This window comes from Schistocerca serialis, chromosome 7 (genome assembly GCF_023864345.2).
Source record: "Schistocerca serialis cubense isolate TAMUIC-IGC-003099 chromosome 7, iqSchSeri2.2, whole genome shotgun sequence".
In the NCBI taxonomy this organism is placed as follows: Eukaryota; Metazoa; Arthropoda; class Insecta; order Orthoptera; family Acrididae; genus Schistocerca; species Schistocerca serialis.
This window is the reverse complement of record NC_064644.1, coordinates 453,360,331-453,373,584: the sequence shown is the minus strand read 5'-3', so window position 1 is coordinate 453,373,584 and position 13,254 is coordinate 453,360,331.

Below are 13,254 nucleotides of genomic sequence, written 5' to 3'. Positions count from 1 at the left end.
CATGGCATCTATTTTGTCATTAGCAATAATTAATTTTGGTAGTAATTACAAGGATAATAGTTTTGTAACATATATTACACCCAGTGAAAAATTGATAAATTGAAGTTCCATTTCTTTTTCTGTGCAATTCTGACAAAGCCTTTCTTTGATTTAATTCAAAAACTGTAAAATATTCTAAACTTTTCATTCTAATTAAGGCCGTAGAAGTATGGTCTTTTCCGTAACTACTACTGCCCAAAAAGTGATTCTGCTTCCATAATGAAATATTTTCGTATAAATTTTCGTCTCCTAGTTCACCCCATTATGAGCAGAATTTCCAAAAACACTGAAACACGTACTTTTTCTATTTCTAACCGAAAAATCAAATACTAACTTTCATAGATGTAGCTTTAAAAATGCTTTAGCAGTTCTTTAATAATGATTTATTTAAATAAACTTTCACCCACTTTTTCATCCCTTTAGTGTACGAATTTCCAAAAAGGCTGAAACACGTATTTTTTATGTCTGACTGAGAAACCAAACACCAATTTTCGTAGTTATAGCTTCAAAATTTCCTTTATAGCAACGTACTCGTATTTTCAAGTAATATTTCAGTCCATATTTCACCCTCCTAGGTGTGGAATTGTAATAAATCCGTTGTTGTACAATGCATACAGTATAACATCGTCTACAGATTTCAACTTTTTGTCCTTAGTGGTTTGGTCTTGGCGATGACGATTCACTGAATTGGTAAGAACATTTCCTTTTACATACAGTGAAGATTATTAGTGGCGAAGTGTTCCTGTTTTTTTTTACATCATGATGATGAGTTTTCTGTGGCCACCCCCATTTTCCAAGAAGACAACAACGATGTTCAAAGTTCCTGGTTTAATGTACACTTAGGTACCCTAGTGCACTCCGCCAGGTCCGCTAAATCACCCAATATTAATCCAGTAGAAAATGTATACGGTTATTTGGAACAGCTGGTGAAAGATAGCAGCATCCCTGCAGTTTGGTGGCTGTACAGAATCTATTGACCAATGCATGGGCCCAGCTGAAAATGGCGTATCTGAACAAGCTTGTCGACTCTCTTCCTCGTCGAACTGAGGTGACTGTCTGAGCAAGAGGCTGTATCACATGGTATTAGATCGATGTCTACTGGTGGTGAGTAATTTATTGTCTGGTATGCTTATCCTGCTGACATAAAGTGTGGTGCTGAGTGCCTTGCTTGTCAGTGGTACGACAGACTTTTTGGCATGTACATCCCACAATGTGACTCAGTTTAGTTAAGTAAGTTTTTATTCAGATAATTCGAAAGTAAAATTGAGGAAACATGTGAGGGTGGAGATCAGCTAGATTCAGGAACGGATGTCTGAAGACGATAGCGCAAAGAATTCTAGAAGTTAACAGGGATAAAAGAGCTGCACACAACACATAGTAAGGATTGGTAATGAGATGACTTCATAGACAAAGGTGTTGTTTGCTTCTACGCTACTCAGTATTCGTGCTGAGATACTAAAAGAAAGAATTAGAAAAAGCAAGAAGCAAACTAATAGGGGAGAAAGGATAAATGCAATTTAGTAGGAGCTGGTCGAGCAATTTTGGTTAAATCAGAGGAATAATTACAATTTCGGAAGGAGAGAAACGTATAAATGCGTGTTGTGAGCATGAGTCGCAACTCCAGACTAGCCTTTTGTCTAGTACAACGTAAGTTGTACAGGGCAGCCTACTCGCTAGGCGGAACGAATCCTTTTGCAATTCGAGCGGCCTGTTGTACAGAACTCACGGACGAAAGTAACTTTTGCGTCATGTGTTACTGCCAAACAACGTAGCTCGATGGAACTTGGACCGTATATAAAAGGTCCTGTTACGGTAAAGTACAGAAATTACCCGTAAAAAGTACGCAATCAGACGAGCATAAATTACACATTCATTGAAAAACAATAATTGCACTGAAGTTACCGCGATTCATAATGGTTCCCTGATAGACGGGAATGGGTTCTTAATAGAATGTATGATCACCAACGATGGCGCTGCATACTCTGTAACATTCTCCCGCGCTATCAACAACCATGGTAAGGAGTTCTTATGGTAGGGCGTTCCATTCCACTAGTGGATCGGTTGACAGCTCTTGGATGATAGTTGGTGAATGTGGACATATTGTAATCCGACTCAGTAACGCATCCGATACGTGCCCCGTGGGATTTAAGTCGGAAGAACGGGCAGGTCAGTCAGTTCGCCGGATATCCTCTCGTTGCAGAAGCAGATCCTTCAGCGCTTTTCGATGCAGTAGCGCATTGTCGTCCATAAAGATGGACTTAGGGATGAATGCACCCGTAAAAATACTAAACCGAGGAAGGAGTTCAGTGTCAAAATAACGTTAACCGATGACCGTACCGAGTTCAAAGGTCTGGAGGTCATTACGCCTATGAAACCTTATGCCGCCCCACACCGAAACCCTGGACCACCAGAATGGTCATGTTCGATAATGCTCGACATATCCGTGAGAGATCGGAACACGAAATACACCCAGGAACACTATCAAACGCGGTAGTTTTGATGGTGCAAGTGTTAGGATGCGGGGAGATGTAGGGTTGCATCGCTTAATGATCTCCAAAACTTTTAACACGGTACGCTCGGTGGTCGGTGTTATTGTGACACTGTACTCCTCTATGTCCGTCTTTTCAGTGTTGCTTTCCAGCCTCACTTCATTTTTATGGATGACAATGCGCGAACGTCCTATCACGAGAAGTCCTTATCACACTTGTGCTCAGCATGGGAGACGTCGAAAAGCATACGCTGCCATCCGTTGTGATCACACAACCTATTAAGAACCATTTCCCACCTTTCGTAATGCCCAGAGAACCATCATGATTCACGGTGACTTCAGCGTAATTATTACTTTTGACAAAAGTGTCATTTCTGCTGGTACCATTGGCATTTCTCTCGGCTACCTTCTGTATTCTACTATAGCAGTTTTTTTCTAAGTATGGTCAATGTTCATCGACCTACGTTAGCTGGCAGTATGACATTACGCAAAAATTACAGTCGTCCTTAGGTTTTGAACACCAGTGTATGTTTAAAGTGAGCAATCACGTGGAGTAAATAGTGCATAGTTACATCTCACTGCGCAAACTAGGACAAAAGCCGCGACCCGCGGATTAACGTGCAGTCCCATTTCCTCTGCTTTCAACAGTTTCGTCGCAACTCACCAGACGAATATCAGCGGCCCGTTCGCCAAACAAATTCTTCAACAGTTTTGAAATGTGGTTCTGAAGGAATACACTAAAACTGAACTGCAGTGATAGAATGACAAATGGTAGTACTTCTAAGAACTAGAAAGGAAATTACTTGAAATGATAAGGATGAAATAAACATCTTGGTTGGGACATATACTACGAAGAGGTTGCCTGAAACTAAGAATCATCAAAGGAAAGATTGCTAGAATGACAGAATGAGAGCATCAAGAAGAAATAACTTGGAATACTAGATGACATTAAAAATGTAATAACTTATTAGCAGATTAAGGAAGAAACATAGGACAGAAGAAATAGGAAAGCATCCACTCGATATCTATCCTTAGACTCATATAGAAAAGAAGAAACAACATATTGTTTTCAACACGCTGTTTATGAGTAATATAAAAGAAGCTCAGTCCTCCATGTATGATAACAACGTCTTTAACTAGTAATTATTGTACTTCTAAGCCTTACCTGTTGTTGACCTACACGTGTGAAGCTTTGGTCAAGTAAGAGCTCGAGCTCATTTACGCGGTTATGTGTTACAGTGAGCTGACAATCCTTCTCTTAGGAATGACTCGCAGAAACATTTATATAAGGGAATTCCATCCTTAAAAGTGTCTACTATAGTAATGCCCAGGGAACAGACAAAAATCGTGTTTTATTTACTTCTTATTTTTCATTTTATGATTTCGTAAGTTGCCAAGCTAAATAGCAAGCTGCACTCTGAAAGGGAATGTGATTAAAATACGTTTCATATAAGCACCGCCGGCCAAGGTGGCCGAGCGGTTCTAGGCGCTACAGTCTGGAACCGCAAACCGCTACGGTCGCAGGTTCGAATCCTGCCTCGGGCATGGATGTGTGTGATGTCCTTAGGTTAGTTAGGTTTAAGTAGTTCTAAGTTCTAGGGGACTGATGACCTAAGAAGTTAAGTCCCATAGTGTTCAGAGCCATTTGAACCATATAAGCATCGGCCACAGACATCGCGTCAGCTACAGTTAGGGGGACCACACAGCAAGAAAACTCCCTCCACCCCTGTTTAATAAGTGATTGAATTGCTAGTTACATGAATCATTCTGGCATTAGGCGAAAATACACCAGGAGAGCTTTTTACTGCTGCGTCATTATAGCCCCATCGGAATGAAAAAAATAATTCAAGTTAATCAGTACAGAGTATCACCAGATGTTTCTGGACAACACATCATACAAACTCGGTAGTCATTGCTTTCACTTTAAACAACCTAGCCAAGAGTACGGTACTATCTTTGAAACTACACAAGGAGATACGTCCTCTAACTTTTTATAGAGTCCAAGGATTATGTACTGAATGAAGTTCTAATGCCTTCACTAGTGAGATGGAAGTATGTTAAAAACAGAGTGTAAAATACATGATGGCGGGAACACGAGCCACGCACGGCTCACCCCTGATTAACAACTTGTAATATGTTACAAAACCGATTTACTTTCCGACGCAAACGAAAACGCGAGAACTGTGACTATTAGATATTAAATAAACACACAGAACACAAGAAACTGAACTATTAAAGCACCCAGATGATGTTATAAAATTCGATCCTAGTTAGGAACTCGTAAAAGTCACAAAATCGATTATATCCCTGTTGTTGCTTGTGTCACAGCCGGCTACCGCTGCCTGACTCCATGTTTAGGGTTGATATCATATACCAATGTTGTGGCGGCGTCCTTCTTCCTCCGAGCACTAACTTTACTACGGATAGGTGGTTTCATCAACCAATCAGCCCACAAGGAACCTAGATACATCCACTAGCCTACGGAGACCTCACACGAATCCGGGTCCTGTACAACTATCCCCGTAATTGTCCACTGTTTCACAACAGTATCTCAGTCCCGCTTTACTATATCTGACTACACAGAGATTGATGAGAGCAAATTTGAATGTGGGACGTCTGTTTACAGAAGTACAAAGCTTATTCCCCGTCCAGAAATAGCCATGATCAATTCAAGACTAAAGTTCAATGATAAGATATCACTATCATTCCACAACATAAACCAGAAAAATCCAGTATACTAAATCACTTGCAAGAACATTTAAAATGCACGACATCGTATTTTGTCATAACTTACACAGACAAGCACCATTTGAAGTCACTAGCGAGTCTTTATAACTATTCGGAACAGTCACAGAAACCGTTCTAGTCTATTCGGCGCGGAATCCATCAACAGTAAAGCGCATGGATATTGATACAGAACAGTAATTTCACTTCACACATTTTTTATGGTGGTAAAAAAAAGGGAGATGGCACTATAAACGTATGGTGTACGATTTTTGAGCCAGAGTGGGCGGGACCTACCGCCACCTTAAGTAATCCAAAAAATTTGCGTACTGCTGTTTACGTTTGCTTCTTGTTCATTATTTCTGCCGTGTGCACGCAACAGTTGTTTTAAAACCCAGGAAATACAATGCATACATGAATAACATAGTGTCAGAAAGGCTATTTGAAAGTTTTTCTGTTCTTATATGATTATTTATTTTAATAACATGACACATGTAGTCTCGTTAATGTAACTTTTATTTTTGTAATATATTTCGAAAATCCAAGAAAAGCAGGTTGCAGTGTGAAAAGGACCTTTCGTAATCAATTTGATTTCATTTTCACTATATTTGTATCGATAACAAATGAAGTTGGAACTCCGAAATCAATGCTTGTTTGCTTACTGGTACTGCCTTTTGTTCGTTACATTTTCAGCTTTCAACTCGTATGCACATTTTTAAGAATAACGTTTGCATACAGCTTACCTACATCTTCTTTGTTAGCCCATAAATTTCTGCAGTGAGGGAAGAAACAAGGCATGCTGACGTTTCTTGTGCATGTTAACAAAGTGAACGGTTATTGAAATGTTAAAGAAACAGAACTGCATAGATGTATACCTCCATGCTGAACTGAGTTCTTGTTTTATTAGATTGTCAGTGCATTACTCTCACGGTAATTGACGCATCTTCTCACTTTGAAATCCCTCCAATGATGCGTCATTCAATGTGTAGCTAGTAATAAGAATTCACGGGGTGAAAAAAAACACTACAATAAATTAAACACCGCAATTATAGTTCATGTAATAAAAGAAAATATGGCTTGAACGGTTCCACTTACGAATGAAATGCGATTCCTTTAAATTTTAGATTACGATCGGATCGATATGTACATTCATAAGCGACACAAGCTGGCATTTTTTATGAAACAACAACGTCTCCACACAATCACAGCACCAGATGCTATTTGGGATACGACCTCGAAGACGATGGATATCCTCCACGGTCGAAACTGGGCTCAGGCATGTCAGAATGATGTCAGGGGAAGTAACATTGAGGTCAACCATGGACATATAAATGCGGTCAACCTAATGTTTTGGCCTATTTAAGACGACGGAAGTCGGCTTCAAGTTTCTGACGTAATGACAACTCCCTTCTTTCCTGACCTCCATGCATGTTTGAAATTAATTTTCTGCCCCAGGATTCTTTCGTGGCTTTTCATCCCCGCCCGACCGCCGACTACCCGCTGCTACTAACCAGGCACTCAGTCCACTGGTTGTTTAGCTCCAGCATCGCTCCATAATCTACAGGGTGTTACAAAAAGGTTCGGCCAAACTTTCAGGAAACATTCCTCACACACAACGAAAGAAAATACACTCCTGGAAATGGAAAAAAGAACACATTGACACCGGTGTGTCAGACCCACCATACTTGCTCCGGACACTGCGAGAGGGCTGTACAAGCAATGATCACACGCACGGCACAGCGGACACACCAGGAACCGCGGTGTTGGCCGTCGAATGGCGCTAGCTGCGCAGCATTTGTGCACCGCCGCCGTCAGTGTCAGCCAGTTTGCCGTGGCATACGGAGCTCCATCACAGTCTTTAACACTGGTAGCATGCCACGCTGTCGCGTGGACGTGAACCGTATGTGCAGTTGACGGACTTTGAGCGAGGGCGTATAGTGGGCATGCGGGAGGCCGGGTGGACGTACCGCCGAATTGCTCAACACGTGGGGCGTGAGGTCTCCACAGTACATGGATGTTGTCGCCAGTGGTCGGCGGAAGGTGCACGTGCCCGTCGACCTGGGACCGGACCGCAGCGACGCACGGATGCACGCCAAGACCGTAGGATCCTACGCAGTGCCATAGGGGACCGCACCGCCACTTCCCAGCAAATTAGGGACACTGTTGCTCCTGGGGTATCGGCGAGGACCATTCGCAACCGTCTCCATGAAGCTGGGCTACGGTCCCGCTCACCGTTAGGCCGTCTTCCGCTCACGCCCCAACATCGTGCAGCCCGCCTCCAGTGGTGTCGCGACAGGCGTGAATGGAGGGACGAATGGAGACGTGTCGTCTTCAGTGATGAGAGTCGCTTCTGCCTTGGTGCCAATGATGGTCGTATGCGTGTTTGGCGCCGTGCAGGTGAGCGCCACAATCAGGACTGCATACGACCGAGGCACACAGGGCCAACACCCGGCATCATGGTGTGGGGAGCGATCTCCTACACTGGCCGTATACCACTGGTGATCGTCGAGGGGACGCTGAATAGTGCACGGTACATACAAACCGTCATCGAACCCATCGTTCTACCATTCCTAGACCGGCAAGGGAACTTGCTGGCCAACAGGAGAATGCACGTCCGCATGTATCCCGTGCCACCCAACGTGCTCTAGAAGGTGTAAGTCAACTACCCTGGCCAGCAAGATCTCCGGATCTGTCCCCCATTGAGCATGTTTGGGACTGGATGAAGCGTCGTCTCACGCGGTCTGCACGTCCAGCACGAACGCTGGTCCAACTGAGGCGCCAGGTGGAAATGGCATGGCAAGCCGTTCCACAGGACTACATCCAGCATCTCTACGATCGTCTCTATGGGAGAATAGCAGCCTGCATTGCTGCGAAAGGTGGATATACACTGTACTAGTGCCGACATTGTGCATGCTCTGTTGCCTGTGTCTATGTGCCTGTGGTTCTGTCAGTGTGATCATGTGATGTATCTGACCCCAGGAATGTGTCAATAAAGTTTCCCCTTCCTGGGACAATGAATTCACGGTGTTCTTATTTCAATTTCCAGGAGTGTATGTTATGTGGACATGTGTCCGGAAACGCTTTCTTTCCATGTTAGAGCTCATTTTATTACTTCTCTTCAAATCACATTAATCTTGGAATGGAAACACACAGCAACAGAACGTACCAGCGTGACTTCAAACACTTTGTTACAGGAAATGTTCAAAATGTCCTCCGTTAGCGAGGATACATGCTTCCACCCTCCGTCGCCTGGAATCCCTGATGCGCTGATGCAGCCCTGGAGAATGGCGTATTGTATCACAGCCGTCCACAATACGAGCACGAAGAGTTTCTACATTTGGTACCGGGGTTGCCTAGACAAGAGCTTTCAAATGCCCCCATAAATGGTAGTCAAGAGAGTTGAGGTCAGGAGAGCGTGGAGGCCATGGAATTGGTCCGCCTCTACCAATCCATCGGTCAACGAATCTGTTGTTGAGAAGCGTACGAACACTTTGACTGAAATGTGCAGGAGCTCCATCGTGCATGAACCACATGTTGTGTCGTACTTGTAAAGGCACATGTTCTAGCAGCACAGGTAGAGTATCCCGTATGAAATCATGAATACGTGTCTCCATTGAGCGCAGGTGGAAGAACATGGGGCCCAATCAAGACATCAGCAATGCCTGCCCAAACGATCACAGAAAATCTGTGTTGATGACGTGATTGCACAATTGCGTGCGGATTCTCGTCAGCCCACACATGTTGATTGTGAAATTTTACAATTTGATCACGTTGGAATGAAGCCTCATCCGTAAAGAGAACATCTGCACTGAAATGAGGATTGACACATTGTTGGATGAACCATTCGCAGAAGTGTACCCGTGGAGGACAATCAGCTGCTGATAGTGCCTGCACACGCTGTACATGGTACGGAAACAACTGGTTCTCCCGTAGCACTCTCCATACAGTGACATGGTCAACGTTACCTTGTACAGCAGCAACTTCTCTGACGCTGACATTAGAGTTATCGTCAACTGCACGAAGAATTGCCTCGTCCATTGCAGGTGTCCTCGTCGTTCTAGGTCTTCCCCAGTCGCGAGTCATAGGCTGGAATGTTCCGTGCTCCCTAAGACGCCGATCAATTGCTTCGAACGTCTTCCTGTCGGGACACCTTCGTTCTGGAAATCTGTCTCGATACAAACGTACCAGGCCACGGCTATTGCCCCATACTAATCCATACATCAAATGGGCATCTGCCAACTCCGCATTTGTAAACATTGCACTGACTGCAAAACCACGTTCGTGATGAACACTAACCTGTTGATGCTACGTACTGATGTGATTGATGTTAGTACTGTAGAGCAATGAGTCGCATGTCAACACAAGCACCGAAGTCAACATTACCTTCCTCCAATTGGGCCAACTGGCGGTGAATCGAGGAAGTACAGTACATACTGACGAAACTAAAATGAGCTCTAACATGGAAATTAAGCGTTTCCGGACACATGTCCACATAACATCTTTTCTTTATTTGTGTGTGAGGAATGTTTCCTGAAAGTTTGGCCGTACCTTTTTGTAACACCCTGTATAATAATCTTTATTAACAGTTTACAACTTACATTGCTACAAGAACCCCCCCCCCCCCCCCCCCCGGGCTTCGGACAGTGTTTGCCCCTTCCCAGTAATCCTTATAATTTCTTATTACAACATGCCGCTACCTACACACATCCGGAACCTGTACAGAAAATTGGAATAGAGATCAACATAAACATCATTTTCGCCCTTTTTATTGCTCATGAAAACCACACAGTGTATGTTGTACCACCATACAGCGAGACCTACAGAGGTGGTGGTCCAGATTGCTGTACACACCTGTACCTCTAATACCCAGTAGCACGTCCTCTTTCATTGCTGCATGCCTGTATTGGTCGTGGCGTATTTCCACAAGTTCATCAAGGCACTGATGGTACAGATTGTTCCACTCCTGAACGGCAATTCGGCGTAGATCCCTCAGAGTGGTTGGTGGGTCACGTCGTCCATAAGCAGCCCTTTTCGATGTATCCCAGGCGTGTTCGATAGGATACATGTCTGGAGAACATGCTGGCCACTCTAGTCGAGCGATGCCGTTATCCTGAAGGAAGTCACTCACAAGATGTGCACGATGGGGCGCAAATTGTCGTCCCTAAGGACATCTATATCTACATCTATGTGAATACTCTGCAAATCACATTTAAGTGCCTAGCAGAGGGTTCATCGAACCACCTTCACAATTCTCTATTATTCCAATCTAGTACAGCGCGCAGAAAGAATGAACACCTATATCTTTCCGTACGAGTTCTGTTTTTCCCTTATTTTACCGTGGTGATCGTTCCACCCTATGTAGATCGGTGTCAACAAAATATTTTAGAATTCGGAGGAGAAAGTTGGTGATTGGAATTTCGTGAAAGATTCCGTCGCAACGAAAATTCTAATGATTTCCAGCCCAAATCCCGTATCATTTCTGTGACACTCTCTCCCATATTTCGCGATGATACAAAACGTGCTGCCTTTCTTTGAACTTTTTCGATGTACTCCGTCAGTCCTACCTGGTAAAGATCCCACACTGCGCAGCAGTATTCTAACAGAGGACGGACAAGCGTAGTGTAGGCAGTCTCCTTAGTAGGTCTGTTACATTTTCTAAGTGCCCTGCCAATAAAACGCAGCCTTTGGTTAGCCTTCCCCACAAGATTTTCTGTGTGTTCTTTCCAATTTAAGTTGTTCGTAATTGTAGTACCTAGGTATTTAATTGAATTTACGGCTTTTAGATTAGACTGATTTATCTTGTAACCGAACTTTAACGAGTTCCTTTTAGTACTGATGTGGATGACCTCAAACTTTTCGTTATTTAGGGTCAACAGCCACTTTTCGCACCATTCAGATATCTTTTCTAAATCGTTTTGCAGTTTGTTTTGGTCTTATGATGACTTCATTAGTCGATAAACGACAGCGTCATCTGCAAACAACCGAAGACGGCTGCTCAGATTGCCTTCCAAATCGTTTGTATAGATAAGGAACAGCAAAGGACCTATAACACTACCTTGGGGACCGCCTGAAATCACTTCTGTTTTACTCGATGACTTTCCGTCAATTACTACGAACTGTCACTTCTCTGACAGGAAATCGCAAATCTAGTCACATAACTGAGACGAAATTCCATAAGCACGCAATTTTACTACGAGCCGCTTGTGTGGTACAGTGTCAAAAGCCTTCCGGAAATCCAGGAATACGGAATCGATCTGAAATCCCTTGTCAATAGCACTCAGCACTTCATGTGAATAAAGAGCTAGTAGTGTTTCACAGGAACGATGTTTTCTAAACCCATGTTGACTGTGTGTCAATAGACCGTTTCCTTCGAGGTAATTCATAATGTTTTAACACAATATACGTTCTAAAATCCAGCTGCATATCGACGTTAACGTTATGGGCCTGTAATTTAGTGGATTACTCCTACTACCTTTCTTGAATATTGGTGTGACCTGTGCAACTTTCCAGTCTTTGGGTACGGGTCTTTCGTCGAGTGAACGGTTGTATATAGTTGTTAAGTATGGAGCTACTGCATCAGCATACTCCGAAAGGAATCTAATTGGTATACAGTCTGGACCAGTAGACTTGCTTTTATTAAGTGATTTGAGTAGCTTCACAACTCCGCTATTTACTTCTACGTTACTCATGTTGACAGCTGTTCTCGATTCAAATTCTGGAATATTTACTTCGTCTTCTTTTGTGAAAGCATTTCGGGAGTGTGTGTTTAGTAAATCTGCTTTGGCAGCACTGTCTTCGATAGTATCTCCACTGTTATCGCGCAGAGAAGGCTAACATACTTCACATACGACCAGAATCTCTTTGGATTTTCTGCCACGTCTCGAGACAAAGTTTCGTTGTGGAAACTGTTATAGGCATCTAGCATTGAACTCCGCGCTAAGTTTCGAGCTTCTGTAAAGGATCGCCAATCTTGGGGGATTTTGCGTCTGTTTAAATTTGCCATGTTTGTTTCGTTGTTTCTGCAACAGTGTTCTGACCCGTTTTGTGTACCAATGAGGATCAGCTCCGCCGTTTGTTAGTTTATTTGGTACAAACCTCTGAATTGCTGCCGATACTATTTCTTTGAATTTAAGCCACATCTGGTCTATACTTATATTATTAATTTGAAATGAGTGGAGATTGTCTCTCAGGAATGCGTCTAGTGAATTTTTACCTGCTTTTTTGAACAGGTATATTTTTCGCTTATTTTTCGAGGATTTGGGGATTACAATATTCAATCTCGCTACGACAACCCTGTGTTCACTAATCCCTATATCGGTTTTGATGCTGGTTATTAACTCAGGATTATTTGTTGCTAAGAGGTCAAGCGTGTTTTCACAACCGTTTACTATTCGCGTAGGCTCACGAACTAACTGCTCGAAATAATTTTCAGAGAATGCGTTTAGCACAATTTCGGAAGATTTTTTATACGTACCTTCGGAATTAAAAATGTATTTTCGCCAACATATCGAGGGTAAATTAAAGTCACCACCAACTATAATCGTATGAGTCGGGTACGTGTTTGAAATGCAACTATTTTCTTTGAACCTTTCAGCAACTGTATCATCTGAACTGGGAGCTCGGTAAAAGGATCCAATTATAATTTTATTCCGGTTGCCAACAATGATCTCTGCTCATACTAACTCACAGGAAGTATCTACTTCAATTTCACGACAAGTTAAACTACTACAGACAGCAACAAACACGCCACCTCCAATAGTGTTTAACCTATCTTTTCGGAACGCCGTTAGGTTCTTCGCAATGCCAATATGCTGTCGATATGGTTGCACTACCGGTTGGAGGATAGCACTCACGTATCGTACAGCCGTTACGGCGCCTTCCATGACCACAAGCGGAGTACGTCGGCGTCACATTATGCCGCCCCAAAACAGCAAGGAACCTCTACCTTGCTGCACTCGCTAGACAGTGTGTCTAAGGCGTTCAGCTTGAACGGTTGCCTCCAA